Source organism: Pteropus alecto, unplaced genomic scaffold (genome assembly GCF_000325575.1).
Source record: "Pteropus alecto unplaced genomic scaffold, ASM32557v1 scaffold12, whole genome shotgun sequence".
In the NCBI taxonomy this organism is placed as follows: Eukaryota; Metazoa; Chordata; class Mammalia; order Chiroptera; family Pteropodidae; genus Pteropus; species Pteropus alecto.
In genome coordinates, this window is record NW_006432669.1 from 8846530 (window position 1) to 8866534 (window position 20005).

At 34.4% G+C, this 20005-nt stretch overlaps 1 protein-coding gene and 1 pseudogene across 1 annotated transcript in view; one reads left to right on the plus strand and one right to left on the minus strand.

Annotated features, from left to right (window-relative positions):
- Window positions 1–20005, plus strand: part of YAP1 (Yes associated protein 1) — a gene marked incomplete at its 5' end in the record, with an annotated part of 99537 nt that overhangs the window by 22789 nt on the left and 56743 nt on the right. The gene's annotated exons all lie outside the window — the stretch shown is intronic.
- LOC112476242 lies at window positions 4231–4349 on the minus strand (annotated as a pseudogene).

Below are 20005 nucleotides of genomic sequence, written 5' to 3' on the forward strand. Positions count from 1 at the left end.
ACACATTTGTAACTTTGCATGCATGTTTCCACTATTTGGGCTACTTATCCAGGAAAGTCTCCCCAACCTCCCTTCATTTTTATTTCATCATTTAAGTCTCAGCTTCAGCACAGATGCCTGTACAAATTTTTCTATAGCTTGCGTGGACGGTATTTGAACCTCCCCATCTCAAATTCAGTGGCATTAACTTCACTCATTTTTATTCCTATAGCATTTCTTTGATTCTAATAGGTATCTATTAGAATAGGTATCTATTAGAATAGTCTTCAGATTTTAACCTACTTAAAATTCATGGGGTCTTAGATTTGATTAAATAGACTAAATAAGGTACCTCTCTTCTTTGGTATATATTAGAGAGAACTGAGGTTCTGTGGTTGCCTGCCTTCTGAAACTTGTACTCTGTTGGGGCTATATCTTTAATTCCTCTTTCAGCCACAACACTCAGTAGTTTCTGCTCAAATATTGTTGAATGGAATTGGAATACTTCATTTGGCTTCCACTATATTCAGTTCAATTTCAAGGGCATGATTTGTTCTAAAATATATCAACAACAATAATAATAATAATATTAGCATTTGTCTAGTGTTATCATGCCAGTATTGGTTTGTCCTTTACATGGAGTAACTAACTCATTGAATCCTCACAACTCTATTATCCCCATTTGACTGATGAGAAAACTAAGGCACATTCTATCCAAGATCATATAGTTAATAGGTGGCACAGCCAGGATTCCAACTCTGTCAACCTGGCACCAAAGTCTGTTCTTTTGACCACTGTTCTATACTAAAATATAATTGATTCTTTATTTAACCAGGCACTATATTATATGCTTAGCTGCATTTCTCATATAATCCTCATCACAGCCCATGAGAGTTTATAATGTAATATAATAAAACACCCCTACTAGCCATCTCTAGATGTAAATTCTAGTCCTTGTTGACACTATTCATAGATAAGCAGGATAAAGTAATTTTCTACTGTCAATGAGTGTACATGGTAAAGTATAAGAGTTAATAAAATGATCTTTCTAGGTTTCTTCTACCTTTTGAAATTATTTAGTTCAATTGCTGAAATAAATATAGACTCTAAAGGAAATGAACTAACGCTTTGGGCATCATCCCCATTTACAGATGAGGAAACTAAGAGATTAAATAACTTGACCAACTGAGTGAACAAGAAGCATAGGCAGAATTCAATTTCAGCATTGGATCTCTGCCTTCAAGAATGACTTCTAAACAGACAGATGCTCTGTGGTGTTCTTTTATTTTTACTTTTGATAGTTTTTAGTAGTCTTTTTTTCCCCACCACTGCCCTTTTATTTCACCAAAGGATTATCCTAAAACTCATTCAACAGCTGTTACCACAAATTTCATAATCTTGTATTTATATTTAATATTAGCCACATAGTTTCTCTGTCAGCCATACCATGGACTTTAAAAGCTGACATTAAAAAAAGAAATTAGAATGATAGTCATGAAAAAGGAGAAGAAAATGTTTACTATTTGGCTTTTAGAAATATTTGAGTATATTATAGAATTTTGGTAAAGCTTCAAAAAAGTCTTTAAAAAGCTGCCTGGTGAATTTCCTAAGTCTGTACTAACTTTAATTATGGCTGTACTTGATTATTTAAAATGATTAACAAAGTCTGTATTGGAAACAAGAATTTTGAATGTGTTTAGTCTGTTTTTAGAGTATAGTTCATTTTATAACAAAAATAATAGAGCATGGTTAAACTTGGGAAACTGGTGTTTCTTAGTTGACTTGTAAGAGATTGCAGCTTTGATCTCTAAACTGTAAGTAAATATCTTGTTTATAACCAAGATATTCAGGGCTTTGGGGAGCCTAAGAAGACCATTGATTTGAAAGCTGAGATAAATGTGCATTATGAAAGCCTGTATTTATGAAAAAGGAGAGTAGAGTTGGATTCAGTTTATCTGAAAAATCTTATGTAATAGATAACTGAGAAAGCAAGACCTACATGGTCTAGCAGCGTTCAGTTCAGTAACTCCTATGTGTTCACTGTGTGCTGTACACTGGTGGTTTCTGGATGGCATTAGTGTGCCAGTTTTAAAGATCCCATAAGAATTAATGATACCTAGAATTAATGACAGACATTTTTAAGTACTATCTTATTATACTCTGGATAATACATGAATGTCTGAAATGTCTTTATTCATCTTCTGCTAGTTCCTGATCATTATGTCAATCCACTTGTGAAAACAAATACACATTTTTTATTGTATAAGTATTGGGGGTTCAATGTAGACAATACAGAAAGGCCAAAAGAACAAATAAAATACTCAATCTCATTACTCATTGATAATAGTTTGGCTATATATTTTCAGACTATTTGCACTATAGTTTTTGAATATTGCCAACAACTCTTCAGTAAAGTTATAACTATTTGTCCTACCACTAGCAGCATAGGATAGAGCCTGTTAAAATATGACATTTTATTGCTCTTGTCTTTTCCCTCTTCACATGTTGCTATGTAGTTTTTATTTAATTGCATGTTGAAATCTGGGTTCCTTTAGGTTATTAAAGTGACCACTCTGGGCAAAACACCATACTGGAGCATATAAGAAAAACTTGAGATTGTTCCTATAAATGAACAAGTTAAAGGAATATTAATGCTGTTCAACTTGAGCACATTTTAGATAGGATGATCACCAGCCAGTGGAGTCAATCTACGACTTCCTGAACAAGCTGTTTTGGAGTCAAATTTGAAGTGGCTATAGGATAAGAGAAAGAAGAAGCATGGTTAATACAGGGGGTTGGAATATAAGATGAGCATGATCTGTGTTCTAGATAAGAAATAGATAGCATATCTACACAAGAGAAAGGAAGATGGTGAGAGAGATGTGGGGTCAAATTGAGGAATAGGCTAGGGGGGTAGAAAGGTGGGGAAGCTAGGTTTATTGTTGTAAAAGGAGGGGAGGAACCAGGTATGAATTGTGTTTAAAAGAAGCTGATCTAGCAGCTTGTGTGGAAAGTAACCTACAAGGCAGGGAGCCAAGTTTGTCTTTTAAGATGTATTGGAAATTATTAGCCAAACTTGTTATTGCTGAGTATAGGAAGTGAAAAAAGATATGTAAATGATTTAATATTGCTTTTGTGATCATAGAGAGTGAGAAGAATTTGAGAAATGATTACTTTGGGTTGAAGTTACATAAAATATTAAACTTATTTCCTTCTTAGCTCTTATTCTGTTGAGACTTAGGACTCTGGTTGGGGCCTGGGTCTCCTTTATTCTGTACCTCACATCACCATGCATGATGACTGCCCATAGCTGCTGTTCAGGAACATTCATCGACTAGTTGCATAAATGAAAGGACATACACTACTAGGGGACATTACAAGACAGTCCCATGGAGGAGGGACATAAGGCTGTTATTGCATACAACTTCTGAGGGCTAAATAGGCAAAATTATCATAAATGAAGTGAAAAGACAGCCATGGGTCCAGTTGATCAGTACTAGAGAGAACTTTTGAATCTCTCCACAGTGCTTAGATCAGAGGAGAACACACTCATTTTTACATTTCAGTTTTTAACTCCTCTCCTATTTTGCCAAGATTACAAACAGTATGCTCATTTCTTTCCGTAGAAATTAGGAATATCATCTTAGTGTCCCTTGTCTTTTGTCTGTCAAACAAAATAAGTCTCAGGATGTTTTGCTCTTTGGCCAACTGAAGTACTGCCAGCCAGTATTTTAAAATGCTGGCTTAGTGCGCAATGATCTTGCTTGGCAGATTGTTGAGATAGAAAATTTAATGACATAGCTTTAGTTTTTAAGTGGTTACTTAATAGTTTTATCCAACTCTTTCTCCCTTTAGATGGCATCCTCAAGAGAGTTGGGGTTTTCTATCTTGTATTTATTTTGTGGTTCCCACAATGTCTGGAGCATTTTGCATGGCCTACAGTAATTAAAAAATTCCATGTATACTGGCCTGATACATTTCAATTTCTAAAATATTTCATAACATTAAGAATGTTAACAGAACTTTTAAAGGATGAAAAATTCTGACACATGCAGATCTTTTTTGTTTTTGTTTTTGTTTTTGTTTTTTTGGTATATATTTCCTTATGAAAAACATATGTCCGAACAGTATTTCTTTTATGTACTTATAATCATAGGTATAGTTTCATTTTCTTTACCTTGATGATATTATCAAACATTTTTCATCTCTCTATGTTTGCCCTTTTATTTTTTATTTTATTTATTTTTTTAACACCTACAGCACCTGGACTTCCTAGGTGCTCTCCCATCCAAGTACTAACCAGGCCCAACCCTGCTTAGCTTCTGAAATCATACAGGATTGGGCTCGTTCAGGGTAGCATGGCCGTAGTATGTTTGCCCTTTTAATGGCTGAGGATTTCATTTAAGAGATGTTTACTTAATTTTGATGATTTTGTGGGAATGTCATAGAACAATGGTGCCAGTCTTTCACCCTGCACAGCTTAATATTCTACTTTGACTTGTGGCCAAATCTACTACTTTCGGAGTTAAGTAAAAGTGTGTCTCTTGGGGGTATGAAATGAGTCTGAAACCTTTACCTAAAGAGAGTAAATCTCGTTGTTGTTTGCCCAGAAGACTGGTCTGTCTGCTTTATAATTTTGTAGCTAGAGCTCTATGTTATAGCTCTACTTCATTTCATCAAAAATTTTTGCTGCCTTACTTGCCATACTTGTTCGTAGTGCCAAAACCTTTATATGCCAGTTGTATTGAGTGGATTTGTGAAGTCAGCAGAGACTGCTTAGAGATCTTGATGATGTTTGAATTTTTTCTATTTGCAGATTCCTTTGAGTTCAAGCTGGTTGCAGTTCTTAGAAAACAGGATTGAAAATGTGGTTCAGTAACACATTTAGAAGAATTTTCACTGGGTCATACATAGACTGTACAGAAAAAAGAAACATCAAAGAGTCTGCATGATTAAATTCTTTACTTTAAAAGAAATTTTTAAAAATTATATACAACTTACATACCATAAAATTTACCATTTTAACCATTTTTAGTGTACAGTTCAGTGGCATTAAGTGCATTCTCAGTGTTATGCAACTATCGCCAGTATGCATTTCCAGATGCATATTGTTCATCATCCGGAATTTGTTCATCATCCCAAATAGAAGCTCTTTATTATATTGAATAGTAACTTTCCATTCTTTCCTTTTCCCCAGCCACTGGGGGAACACTTTATTCTACTTTTCTGTCTCTGTGAATTTGCCTAATATAAGTAAAATAGTATAGTATTTGTGTATCAGACTTTTATGTATCAGACTTTTGTTCTTGTTATGGTTGAAGAATATTCCATTGTTTATGTATACCACATTTTGTTTATTCATTCTGGTGTTGATGGACACTTGGTCTGCTTCCACCTTTTGGCTCTTTTGGATAATACTGCTCTGGCTGTTGGTATACATATATCTGTTTGAGTCTCTGCTTTCAGTTCTTTTGGGTGTATATCTAGAAGTGGAATTCCTGGATCATACGGTAATTTATGTTTAAGTGTTTGAAGACCTGCCAAACATTTGTACAGTGGCTACACCAATTTATATTCATATCAGCAGCACACAAGAGTTCCTAAGTGCTCCACGTCCTGCTAACACTTGTTTTCTCATTTTTGATAGTAGACATCATAATGAATGTGAGGTGGTATTTTATTGTGCTTTTGATTTGTATTTCTGTAATGGCTAGTGCTGTTGAACATCTTTTCATGTGCTTATTAACCATTCTTTGGGAAAATGTCTATTCAAGTCTTTTTTTTTTTTTTAATTAAAGATAGTAATCATAGTGAAAATTGAATGCTTATTTCTTTCTATGTGATAGGTGAGGAGTTTAGAGTCTATAAATATCCTTCAGGAAGTACTCAAGTTTTAAACATCTGAATGGACATGTTGTTAGATACTAGCAGTACTTTTCTGTATAGGTGCTCTTTGACTTCTGATAGGGTTACATCCCAATTAAACTCATCATAAGTTGAAAAAATTGTAAAATGAAAAAGCGATTGATACGCCTAACCTACTGAACATTCTAGCTTAGCCTAGCCTGTGTGTACTGAATGCGTATTGCTTTCACATAATTGTAAAGTTGAAAAATCGTAAGTTGAATCATCGTAAATCGGGAACCATCTGTACTTTGTATTAAAACAAGACTATGTTATGCTGGGTAATGATCCAAAAATCTCAGTGGCTAAATAAACACTATTTCTCATTCACAAAATACTTTTTATGATCTGGTGGCTTGCCAGGGTACACCCTTCTTAGTGGTGATTCAGGCATCCCAGATGTATCTCTCTTGTGACTGCCATTTTGACATTTGCCTTAATTGTCAATATACAAAAAGAAGAGAAACAAGGAAAATTCACACTATCGTTCTATGCTTTGGCCTGAAAGTGAAGAAGCAAAGAACTTATCATAGACCATTGGCAAAAATGAGTCACTAGATCCCTCCTCACTATATGGGGCATAGGAAGTGGGGGAACGTGTGGGGGTTTTTTTTGGGTTTTTTTGGTGATCAATAAATGTTTATGCCACATAGAGATAATAGAGACTTCTGAATTTGGAATCAAAGTTGTAGCATTTCATCCGTAATAAGTAAGTATTAAGATTATTAGTGTTTTCTAATAATCTGCAGTAATGGGAATTGAACCATATCTGTTCTTATTAATATTATAGGTGTTCTGTGTATACTCTTTAGAGACGTGTAGCCATCCTTCTTCAGGTGATTCATGTATTCCTAGATCTATTCATATATTATATACATACACATATAGTATTTGTTATGTATTTATAAATACATGCATATTTGTAAATATATATTATAAAACAAAATATATTTTATATATACCTAGTATTTGTTAAATGATAACATATTGGTATAACATGTTAGTTATAGTTAAGAAAGATAGCTTAGTTGAAGCAAGATTATTGAACATGTAAGGGACTCTTTAGAAGTTAAAGAAGATAAATAGAACATAAGCTTTATTTTTAAGACTAGAGTAGTACTTTCCAACCAGGGTTGGTTTTGTCCTCTCTCTTCCTGGGGCATTTTATAATGTTTGGAGGCATATTTGATTGCTAGAAACACATTAAACTTTTCAGCCAGAGGGGTTTGTTTAATTGAAATGTACTTCAGCTCTTTAATTCAAGTGGACCAAAACCACACCTCTGATTTAGTCCATGCTTGCCCTGCTTTATGGAATGCTTTTCTAGCTTCTTTAACTAGCTAATTTTATAGATTCTTCAGCATTCAGGTCAGAGGTTATCTCCTCTAAGTGTCCTCTGTCTTTGTAGGCTGGACCAAAAACCTTTCCACAAATGTCATGAGCCTATCATTTTTTAATTAAAATTTTATTTTTGTGGAGCTTCCTCACTAGAAGGAAACTTCTCTAGGTCAGGGACAATGTCTTACTTGTTTTGATGTTCAGCATTACTTGGTGCTTAGTAGGTGTTCAGTAAGTGTTTTAAATGAACTGTAGTTCAGATAATGTTTGGCTTCAGTTTAGTTTGTTTTTGTTGTTTTGGTATGGGAGAGGGTTAGAGTTAATGGAGAGAGAAGCTGACAGGATCCTTGAATTCTAGTTTTGCCTTAACCCATGAGTGTCTTGATCTCAGACAGGTGGTTGATTGAGTGACCATCATCAGTCTCAATTCTGTCATCTACAGAGTAAGGGAGGATTAAATTTACAGGATCAAGAATAGCACTCAACCTATAAGCACACATTTAACTGGAATCTAGATGACCATATTGAACATAGCTGTGTGACCAAGAGTAAAAAGAAGAGACCTTAGTTTAACTTCCAGGTATAGTCCCCATAATTTAAGGCAGAGGATTACAAAGAGTAGTTTATAGTAAATAAATACCAAACACTTAGAGTACAAATGAGGAGGTCCCTTCACTTAACTCTGAAAGAACCTGTAGGGTAAACCTCCTTTATTGACGACCCAGATAAGCGAAATATTCTCGTATTTAATCTGATTCACATACAGTATTCAGGAAGTATCTCTCACCTGGCTAATAAAATGCTGCAAGATGCTGATGAAATGACTTTGCTGTGAGTTGTTTTTCAACCTCTGAGTCATTGGCATCAAAGCAGTTGTAGATGCTGTTCCTGCCAGTGACGTTGATGTCAGCAGTTGTTGAACAGGTAGACAGTGCCCATGCACCTTTCACTTTGGCCTCCCTAGACCAAGCTACTTAATTTAAGAGATGAGTCCGGGTGTCGCCTAAGGAACCCATGCTACTGTGAGTCAGAAAATCGGTTATAGCCCATTGCAAGCACTTTAACGACTATTTATCCATTCTCTCTATAAAATGAAACACTTAGTCAGATGGTCTACAATTTTCCTTCTAGCTCATTCATTGTACTGTATAGGAGAGAGTTGGAGTTGTAGAGAGAGAAGCTGATTGGCAGGAGACTTGAATTCTAATTTTGCTTCTGCCCACTAGTGTCATGGTGTCAAGCGGGTGGTTGAATGACCATCATGGGTCTTAATTCTGTCATCTACAGAGTGAAGGAGATGACATGTAAGTTTGCTCTTTGATTTTAGCAATTCTCTTATTTGTATTGACTTAATCACCAGTCAGTGATTGAAAATATTCAGATTATACCTGGAGCACAACTGAATTATTTCAATATTATTTTAGGTCTGCTTCAATTAGTAGAAATAAGTTGTGCTATCTTTGGGTGATTAAAGGGAGACTTTAATCACCATATTGAAATATAGAATGCATATTGTATATTTTTTAAAATATAGATATTTAGTTCCTTGTGTTGAGAACTCTTAGGATTTACCCTCAACAACTTCCATGTGTACCGTAAAGCAGCATTAACTATAGTCATGATATTGTACATCACATCCCCAGGACTTATTTATCTTATAACCGGAAGTTTGTACCTTTTGACCACCTTTATCCAATTGTTGCTCCCCCTATACCACTTCAGATAACCATAAATCTGATCTCTTTTTTCAGGAGTTTGGGGTTTTGTTTCGTTTTTTTTTTTTCTTTTTAAGATTCTCCGTGTAAGTGAAATTATACAGTATTTGTCTTTCTCTGACTTATTTCACTTAGCATTATGCCTTCAGAGTTCATTCATGTTGTCACAATGGCAGTATTTCCTCAATTATTTTTTATGCCTGAATAATATTCCATTGTGTGTTCCTCCACTTTCTGAAAGTTCTCATAACGCCACTTCACTTTTACAAAAGTCCTACATTTGTACCTGTTTGTGCTAACTGAAAGATATCTGAAGAGTATTATCACTTTTACAAGAACAATTGCTACCGTACTAATGGAGTTCTTTCATAAAAATGAAGTGGCGAAACACAAAACTTTTGGATAGTTGGGGGACACTCTTCCTTTATATTATTTCATCTTACAAAAGATTTCACAGGAATACTCTACTTTTGGATAGCAGGGGACACCTGTTCCAGAACTTCTTTATTTATCCATTGATGGACACTTAAGTTGTTTCCTTATCTTGGCTACTGTAAATAGTGGTGCCATGGACATGGGAATAATAGGGTGCATATATCTTTTCAAATTAGTGTGTTTTGTTTTCCTCAGATAAATACCCAGAAGTAGAATTGCTGGATCATATAGTAGTTCTATTTGTAATTTTTTGAGGAGCCTCCATATTGTTTTCCTTAGTGGCTGTACCACTTTGTAATCCCATCAGTAGTGCATGAGTTCCCTTTTCTCCATATCCTGGGCAACATTTGTTATTCCTTGTCCATTCTACCAAACATATTCTAACAAGGTGATTTTAGTTTGCATTTTCCTGATGATTAGTGATGTTGAGCACCTTTTCATGTTCCTGTTGGTCGTTTGTGTATCTTTAGACACATGTCTTTTGCCCATTTTTAAATTGGATTATTTGGGGGTTTTGCTTTCGAGTTGTATGAGTACCTTGTATATTTTAGATATTATTAATCCCTTATCAGAATTATGGCTTGCAAATATTTTTTTCTACTCCATAGGTTGTCTTTTCATTTTGTTTATTGTTTCTTTTGCTGTGCAGATATGGGATCTTTTATGCTGCCTAATGTTGCTGGTTTTCTCAAAGCTTTTACATGTCTTTGGGGGTTGCTTAAATTAGCAGAGTTTTCTTGTTTGTGAGCTATTCTTTCACACCTTCCCCAGCCACAGAATCCGCCATATGTTGCTTATTTGGACATTTTTAATTGTAAAAGAAAAAGTCAGTTTTATCTTTTGTTGCCATTTTCCTAATCTGTAACATGAATATGTTGAATTAAGTAATTCTGAGATCTTGAAGAGCTCTTCTAACAAATATTGGGTCTTCTACCTGATGCCAGTTGCTAATCACATAAAAACTCTCTTGATACAAATGTGTTTCCACTTTAATTTATGATTTTGAAGTAATTCATATAATAGAATCAGAGTTTGGTTCTATTAATAAAACTAATGCAAATCTTTAGGTTTATTCTCTGTCTTAATATTTATTATGGTGATGTAGTACTTTTTTTTCATACTGCCTCACACTTCCATAGAGCTTTCATAAATCTACAAGATTCCATGAATGTCCTCTTTTGTTCCTCAGAACATTAATGAATGTGTATTATGTATGGAGAGTCCTGAGCCTTAATGAGTTTATAGTCTAGTGGGGGTTGAAGGACAGGTATGTATAACCCTTTATCAGTATAGTGGTTAATACTGTAAAGAAATTTCCATTAAAACAGTAGGGGGCAGTTGGATCTGTTACTGGCTGAGTGGAGGTGAGGAGAGCTCAGGGAACCCTTCCTAAGGGCAGACATTGGAGCTGGCCTTAAAGGCTTTTTGACAGGAGAGGAGTGAGGAAGGAAAAGGAATTGAAGGCCTGGATACTATGTGAGCAAAGGCATGGAGATGTGAAATAGTGGTTGGCTGAATTTTTTCTTCAGGTGAGAAGTGTTTTTCATATTTTGAGAATTTTAGAATCTTCCTTTCTATTTGTGATTTTAATCATATCTCCACTTGAACTTCACCTTTATAGACATAGGCATTCCAGTTAAGCCTAGTCCATTCTATTCCTTGAACCATTTTAGTAGTTTGTCCAGCAGCTCCATTATGTCAGTCTTGAGCAATAATGACAAAAACTTTGCCCGATTCCACAGATAGAAGTGATTCATAATAGGCAGGTATTATTGCCCACTCTGCCATTCCGCCACTACTCCTACCCACCAAAGTACTGTACTGGACAAAATATTTTGTGAAAACTTGTATGACTTTTTTTTTTTTTTAAGATACAAAGAAATTATAAGTCAGATATTTCAGACTTCTTACGTTAAAATCCAATAGTGTGTTCTTGATACTATATTAAAGAATCAGTTCTTTTCTGTATGTACATTATATGAGAATTAGAAGATTAACAAAATGAGTTCCATAGATAACCAAATTAAGTCTGCTTTGGGGAACTTTTTCCCAGCTATATCATTTTAGTTATTGAAAAAAAATTTTAAGAAGACTTTCAGTGAAACTCCCAATCTGGTAAACAGCTTCTTCTTTAACTTTTTAGATTCCTAGAGCTTGAATTTATTCTCAGTAAGCTGGTGGATGTTTGGCATCTTAATCAGAGGGTAGAGGAATGCCCTCTTCATCCTTTAAACAACACCCGTTAAGAACTAGAAACCTGTGAAACTACTTCTTGGGCAATATCGTGGAAGATTGAGGATCCAGTCTTCTAGCATGGTTCTCAAAGATTGTCAATAGGCAGTCCCTAAGTGATCATGTTACTTAGTGTTTACAGTTAATTTCCTTTTAATGACCATGACTGTGACTATTTGTAACACTTTCTACCACCATCCATAAAAATCTCCTTTAAAAAGGTGTTAATATATTTCATAGTATAATCGAATTTCATAGTCATTTAGCTTGAAAGATTCAAAGAAAAAAACTGTATTTTCACTGACAGGATCACATATCAATTACAACTTTAAAAAAGCAATTCAAACCCTAGTTTCCAGCCTGAACAAATATTCTGATTCTGATAAACTGGAATTTACAAAATGATTTCTCTCTCTTTTTTTTAATTGAGGTAAAATTGGTATATAACATTATATGTTTCAGGTGTACATGTATCTTTTAATGAACATGTTAAGCCCAAAGGAGACAGAAGGGAGACAGTTAATCTGTATTTATATGATAGACTACTGAGTATTCTGTGGGCGCCAGCCCTACTTAATAAGTAAGCCTGGTTTGGATGAGTATGTATCATTCATTTTCTTTAAAAAAAGAAAAAAATTAGTAGCATGGCATGACCATACAAAGAGAACTTAATGGAAGGAAGAAAGGTAAACAATGACTCGGCCGTGAATGAAAGAATTCTGCTCTCCCTTTGTCACATTCATTCTGAAAATACAGGATAGAATACGTAAAAGTTAACTTTTAGATTTTGAGGTCTTTCCCCAAGTTATCTTTCAATATGAATATTTTTAGATAATTGAAGACATTCTATAGTGTTATCAAACTTATTTAAAGCGAGTGGTAATTAAAGGGAAAATATGTGAGATTATTTAACTAATTGCATTGTTATCAAACATGGCAAGGGTAGAGGATGCTGGCAGTTTGTTAAAAGTTCCATATGTGTTTTGTTCTGTTAGAGCCATTTGCTTACTTTGCTTGGAAATGTTTATTATGGATTTTCTTGACTGCTTTCCTGATGACTTACCATTTGGGAAATGTTTCTCAGGCTGTTAGACTCATCCTATATTAATATTTTGGGTGGCTAAAGCCTTGCTGTGTTGGTAACAGTTGAAAACTTGAGTATAGCCATAAGTATGCAATGAATGTGTTTCCAGGTTTTTAACTAAATGTTATTTCCTCACGGTAGACACATGAACCAACAGACTGAACACATCCTTATTTGGAAGCTACTAGTGTCTGTTGAGACACAGAAAGCTGATAATAGCTTTGTTTGACTGCCAAAACCTGTCTCCCTTCTTGGTCCTTGGTTGAGGGCCTCAGGCCTAAGTCATGTCATGGCAAATGAAATCATAGTTGGTACTCAACACATTTGTTTCCTTATTTTCACAGGTCTGTGTGTGTGTGTCTGTCTCTGTCTCTCTCTGTCTCTCTGTCTCTCTCTCTCTCTCTCTTTCTTTCTTTCTTTTTTATCCCTAGACTGACAGTTATAAAATGAAAGGTTAATACTGCAAAAGTCTTTAACATGTATAACAAAATTCACTTCTCTTTGACATCTGACATGTAATAGTTTCATTTAAACCATTATTTGCTCAGGAATAACAATTTAAGCAAAACTGTGGAATTTGAGAAAACCAAACATGCAATCTCTTTTGAAGAGATTGCATTTCTTATCTGGCTCTTCTGGGATAAATAAGTGTCTTATTATTGCACATAAGGGTCTCATATTGTAAAAGAATGTGTAAAATTGCTAGATCAATTACTCCAATCTTATTGTGCTTAGAAATAAGTCTTCCAAGTAATTCTGATGCACGTGGTTTAAGGACCAGACCACATTTTGAATAATATTCATAGATTTTCTGTGAATTTCTCAGAGCGTTTGTTTGTTTTGTTTTCTGTTTTTGGAGGGGGGTCATAGTTCTGCCATTTCTCTTTTTTTCTTAAGGCAACTCTTAATGAAAGAGCTAGGTAGACTTAATAGTTGAGAAACAAGAGACTTGAATTCCAGTCTTTGTCATATTAATACAACTATGAGTCTCAGTTCATACTGTGATGACATCTGTCATCGTTTTTTATATCATGAAATAAGGACAAATAAATAACACTTTCTTAACTTTGAGTGAGAATGTTCTCAGTTGTTGTGGCATTATGAAAAGAATATTGCTAATAACTACAGACAAAAGCCATTTGGGATTAGGATTGAGAGAACTCTGTGTTTGTTTCAGGAATCCTCTACTTGAGCTTTGGCATTATTCTCATAACTGCTCTATCCTCACCCCTTCCTTAGAGAATAAACATTTCCAAGGAGGACATATGTAGTAATACAAGCATATTACTCTTGTATAGCAACATGGTGAAATTGTGTTTAAATTGATTTCATACCTGTGAACAAATGTTAATTTTGTTCAACCTAAGGCTATTAAATCAGATTATAGTGTGGTGTACAATTTGTAGAGTAGAATATAATCAGTTGACACATTTGCTTTTATGTGTTTCTGCCCACACGTGCAGAATTTTTACCCATTTTTAATAGCCTTGAGTTATAACCCAATTGTTCAAATTTTAATTTAAGATTTTGATTTCCAGTAATATAAAAACTATGTTATCATAGAGACAAAGTATGTAAGTCTTTTCATCCTTATCAAGATGTTATAGTATGTGCATATCTCTACTTTTGAGGGTTCCCAAAATAGCCCATGGTTGACATATACAAATATAAAAAGCATATGGTTGTGGCTTAGGAACTGTAGCTCATACAAGGATTAAATTGAACAATGTATCATTGTTCCTAGAGTCAATTAAGCGTGTAGGTTTAGCTAGCTTGGGTACAGCCTCTAGCATGTGACTCTATAAATAACACTTGCACAACAAACATGGGCTTGGTAAGTGAGCAATAATTCTGGGCTGACTGCCCACTCTTCTAAATTTTAGAACCATCTCTGCCATCATAGTATTTTGAGGGCCTGACAGCAGTAACCGAAATTTTAAAATTAAAACGTTCCTCACATCTATTTTCTATTGTTCCTGATTTTCTAGTTTTAAGCTTACTTTTGTTTCTTAAAAGTCACTTTAATAAAAAGAATTCTTTAGTTTGGTCATTTGGCTTATTTGGTACTTAGCTTGTGGTTTTACATGTATTTAAGTGCAAAGTTTCTCACTTATTCAGAAATGGTGGTGATTGGGTTGTCCAGATGTCTCTAGCTTAAAAGCAGAGTCATATTTAAGCTTTCACTAATAAGCGGCATAAAGTTAAACTTTGAGAGTAAATATAAGAAAGTCATTAATATTTTTCTGTCACTGTAATCATGTTTCTCAGTGTCCCTTAAATAAGAGTATGGAGTCAGTATTTGATAATAAAACATACAACCAAGAATTTGAAGAGCATCTTAGAATTTGTTGGGATGGACTTTGGCTGGTACATAAGAATATTGCTTTTTCTTTGCTTTGGTTTAGATTGACAGAGTCAACCATTTTATGGCTTAAGTAAAAAAAAAATAAAATGAAGAGATTTTCAACAATATTTTAAGATATTTTGTTATCGAAATGAGATTATTATTTTATTCTCAAATTATTTTGCTGTTCTTCCCCTGGGAGCCATTATAGCTATACTTGCATGATTCCTTTTCTAGTTCGTTCTTACTCTAAGCTGATAGCTCTGTGAAAGTGGATATAATGGTCCGGAAACATTTTTATTATTTCAATTTCCTGAAACCTGTAGTATCTACCTGCTATATTTCTTCATCATCTATCAGGTGAAAACTGAACTCACTTTCATTCTTACACATTTATTTGACTCAGCCCATTTACTATGAAGTGTTTCCTATTTTAAATACTGGACTTGCACAGGAATGAAGTCAGGAAAAATATTTGAGGCCCTTTTGTGTACCAGGAGCCATAATACTAGTTGCTTTTATATATGTTACCGAATTTAATCCTCACACCCCTGGGAAGGAGGTAAATAAATCAGTCCCACTGTACCAAAGATAAAACACTGATAAAATAACCTGTCTGTACAACCCAGATTATCATTGGCAGAGCAGGAATTTAAATCCATGTCTTCTTTACTTTTATTATTTCACAGATGAGGCTTCTAAAAGGAGGGATCTGGGTCTTAAAAGATTAGGTAGAAATTAGGTGTTTTGTAGACCAGTTGGGGAAAAGATTGTCTGAGGAATGAGTCTCTCAAGAAATGTAGCAGATTTTCAAAGGAAACAGAGGTTCATATTAAGCTTATATAGTTGTTGATTATACGGTGTTGTTAACACTTGATTTGCATAAAGGATTTTTTTTAAGTTTATTGGGGTAACATTGGTTAATACAATTTTATAATTTTCAGGTGTACATTATAATTTGACATCTATATATTCTATTGTGTGATGACCACCCAGAAGGATTTTTTTAAAGTAACATACATTGTCTAAGTTATCTTTCTATGACCCACTTCCAAAATGAGTTCACTGCTTTTAAAAACATGTTTTTATCGCATTGTGACAATATATTTTAAAGTTAACAGTAGGGAGAGTTACTTTTGGTAGATTCTGAGAGATGATTTAACAGAAGTCTTTGAAACCACTTTTATAGGTGATTAAACATTACAATATAACAAGAAGTCAGTGTCTAGATAGGGAAGCAACTTGCATATTGTAGCTGTATCTTAATTTATATCAGTGCCAGAAATGTTTCTAAAGAAGAAACAAAGTAGGAAGGACAAAAACAAGCATAACTTTTTAGAGCTGTAAACCACCAATTTAAAGGAAAAGAAATAGTAAACATAATACTCCCATAGTCAATTCCTCTCTTTACCAGTGCCATCAATTCACCGATCGCTAACATTCTCTAGTAATTGTGTATTTTGTATAATAAAGATAGCTTTCTATCTAATTTGCTAGTCCTAGGTCATTTGCTAGTCCTGGATTAGTTTGGATAGTTGATGAATTGAAAAAGAAATCATTTAAAATGATTCTGATTCTCCCATTAAATTACATTCCCTGAAAAAATTTGTTCTACTAGAATGGCAGATTATCATTTTAGAAAATCCTTTTTTACTTAGAGACCGGTAAGATGGAATGAAAAGAGCACTGAGGCTAGAAGCTAAAGGACATTTTGATCCTGGCTCTGCTGCTTATTAGCAGTGTGACTGAAGGCCAGTTACTCAATTTTCCTAAGCTCAGTGTCCTCATTAGTTAAGGAAGGCTTGCTCTGAGAAGTGAATGAGAATTATTGTGATAGATTTCCATTCTTAAGAAAGTCTTGACTATGTCCAATTTCTGCTGCTCACCATCCCAACACCAGATCCTTTTTATTGTGTGCTGTCACTGGCTCCTTGCAAGATCCACATCATCCTGAGAGCAGTTAACAGAAGTTGGCAACTTTTTCCTGTACAGTAAATCCCAGGGTTTCTCTGGGGTGGCAGCTCATGTATCTAATATGTTGAAAAGTGTCAGTAGGGTGTTCCTTTGACCTTCAAAATTCACAGAGAAGACTTATCCCCCACCCTGCCCCCAGTATCCAAGGAATCTATAAGAAGTTATTCTGGTCAGTCATTGGTCCCATCTAAAAGCCTGGGAATGTCAATTATACCTCAATAAAAAAATTAGAAAGAAAAGCCCTGGGAACTTCTCTCAACTACCATATCTTCCCTTTGTATTTGATTTGAGTGGGAGAGATGCAGAACAGTATGATCCTGGATTTTTGGTCTACTGGGTGTTGTTGCTGAGGAGGTTTCTGTCTCCTTGTACTTATTACAAGGGTTGGAGGAGCGGGGGTGGTGATGTGTAGTGGTAGTGTAGAGTCTTTAAAAATCCCGAAACACCCAAAATTCTCTTACAACATAAGAAGAATTCTGATGTAGTAGAATGAGTGTAGTAGATTTTGCATCAATTAGTTCTGAGTTTAAATCTCAGCACAGCTACATTCTGGTCAGTGGCCCTTGGACATCGTATCACTTAATCTTAATAAATTGTAGAGTGTTTTTTTTTTTTTAAGTGATTATTTTTTTTAACCTTTGAGAGACTTACGAAGTAATGTCACATTTTTATTCTCCCAGTTGAACACTGGTCCTGGGGAGTTAAGATCTTTGGGTCTCCCCACAGTAGCTTCAGGTAGCATTTCATGTTCTTATGGTTCCCCCACAATAATTTGAAGATGTGACAGTAATATTGTTATTTATTTTATTATAAAGTTAAAATCCCTGAATATTCAAGGCCCAGGTTTTATTTTCATAATATATCTCACAGAAGGATATAAAACTCTTTTAAGTATTTCAATATTTCAGAGCCTCAGTTCACCTGTATTATGCAAAAAGTCAATTTTCTAATTGTTCACTTCAGGATTTCTGCCCCTTTTTTCGGTTCTATGTACATTTTGCTCAATCATCCAATAAGTATGGCTAAATTCTGCATTGTAAAATAACAGAGACAAAAGCCAACAGGAGAGGTGGCTATGTTTACACAGGAGAGACTTCTGTTGGACATGGGCCTTGGTCAAAGTAGTAGAGCAGCTGCTTAGGTTTCATCAGTCTAAACTTTGACAAATTCATTGTTTCCCAGCCTTAGCTGTTCTAGAGTGAGATCATAGGCTTTATCTTGGTCATAAATCCAATCACCTTTTCTTCCCCCAAAATAATAGCAAAGAATAGTTTATTTACATGTATTGAAGGTGCTGTTGAATTTCATGCTTCTTATTTACCTGTAGTAAGTTCATCAGCTAGACTATTCTTAGGAACAAGATAAACCAAATATTTATTTTCTGTGTTATATATAACCATTCATATTTTAACTCTAAAAATACTGCTTTATGAGTTTTCTTTAATTTTATCTCCTTGGTGTTTATATATTTTGATTCTGTTGCTTATAATTTGACATTTCTAAGAACTGGTGATGTTTGAGTGATAAAATTCTTTTCATTTCTTTTCCAAATTAACATTTATAAGAATTCTTAGCTATCACATTCTTAAATAATGCACACTACTTTAATATTCATTCAATTCAGCACATATTTATTGAGCTCTACTATGTAGCAGGCACTCTCCCATGTGCACCTCCTTCAAGAAGCTTATATTCTAATGGTAGTAGAAATTGTGTTTTGCAATATTCTGGTATCTTTTATTGAATGTTCAATACCCATGTTTTTTTAATTCTGTTCTCCTTTGGTATTTATGCGATATGTTATTCAATATATATTACAAAGAATTTACATTTTTTAGTATCATCTTTTTCATATATATATCTCAGACAGAAATTCTTTTCAGAATTCTTGGGTACCAGATGAAGTCCTGTTGTGTACTGGATGTGTATCCTTGTGCAGGTCCTTCAATTTTCTGTTTGCATTAAGCGAGGTAGCAATAATGCCAGTCTCGTCAATCATCTTAACGTTATACCGCTTGATAAGAGAGTAGAAGTTATCATACCCAAATCCACTCAACTTTCACCTGCCAGTGAAATTATTTGCTTCTGCCCTATCCTTTCTCACTCTTTTTTTACAGTAGAAGCAGTATCTACATTGTTTCTTCCTACCAGCTGATAGATGACTAAGTCTTCAGTGAACCCTTAGCATATCTTAAGCTACTCTGTTCTACTTACATTTAAAGTATATCTCTTCCTCTTTAAAAAACCAAAAACTTGTATACATCCTGTCGCAATTTTGCTTTCCTCCCCTCTACATAATTAAACATGTCTGCTTCCTTACCTCCTCTTCACTACACCCTCATCATGCCACTGAACCTGCTCTTGCCAATGTCACCAATAATCTCCTTATCGATAATTCTAGTAGATCCATAATCCTTACCAATAATTTTGTTTTTAGAAAAGGTGGGTGTTGATAAAGTCAGTAGGACTACAAGGACTTTGGGCGAAAGTTCGATGTTCTTAGGGGAAAAAACAAAGTATTTTTTTAATAATTGCAAATATTTGTCATTCACTCTTATAATAGTTAAAGGTACAATAGTTAATAAAACTGATAAAAGCCCCTATATCTCTGGAGCTTATGTTAGTTGGAGAAAACAAGCAAACAAAATAAGTAAAATATATGTCAAATAATGATAAAGGATTATCAAACAAAAATAAAGAAGAGAGAGTACAAGTTTATATAGGATGGATTTTAGATGACATGACTAGGGAAGGCCCCACTAAGAGTGTGACATTTGAGCAAAGACCAGAAAGGGGTGAAGGACAGTACCATGCATATATATCCAGCCTGGCAAACTATTGATTTGGTCTTAGCAAAAATTTTTGCTGCATGAAATGTTTTTATAAAAATTCTTGTTCTTATGATAAATAAGGATGGGTATTTTGGGGTGTACTGTTGCAAATAGACTTATTAAGTTAAAATAGTATAGTGTTTTTCATGACTTAATCTTAAAATTAAGT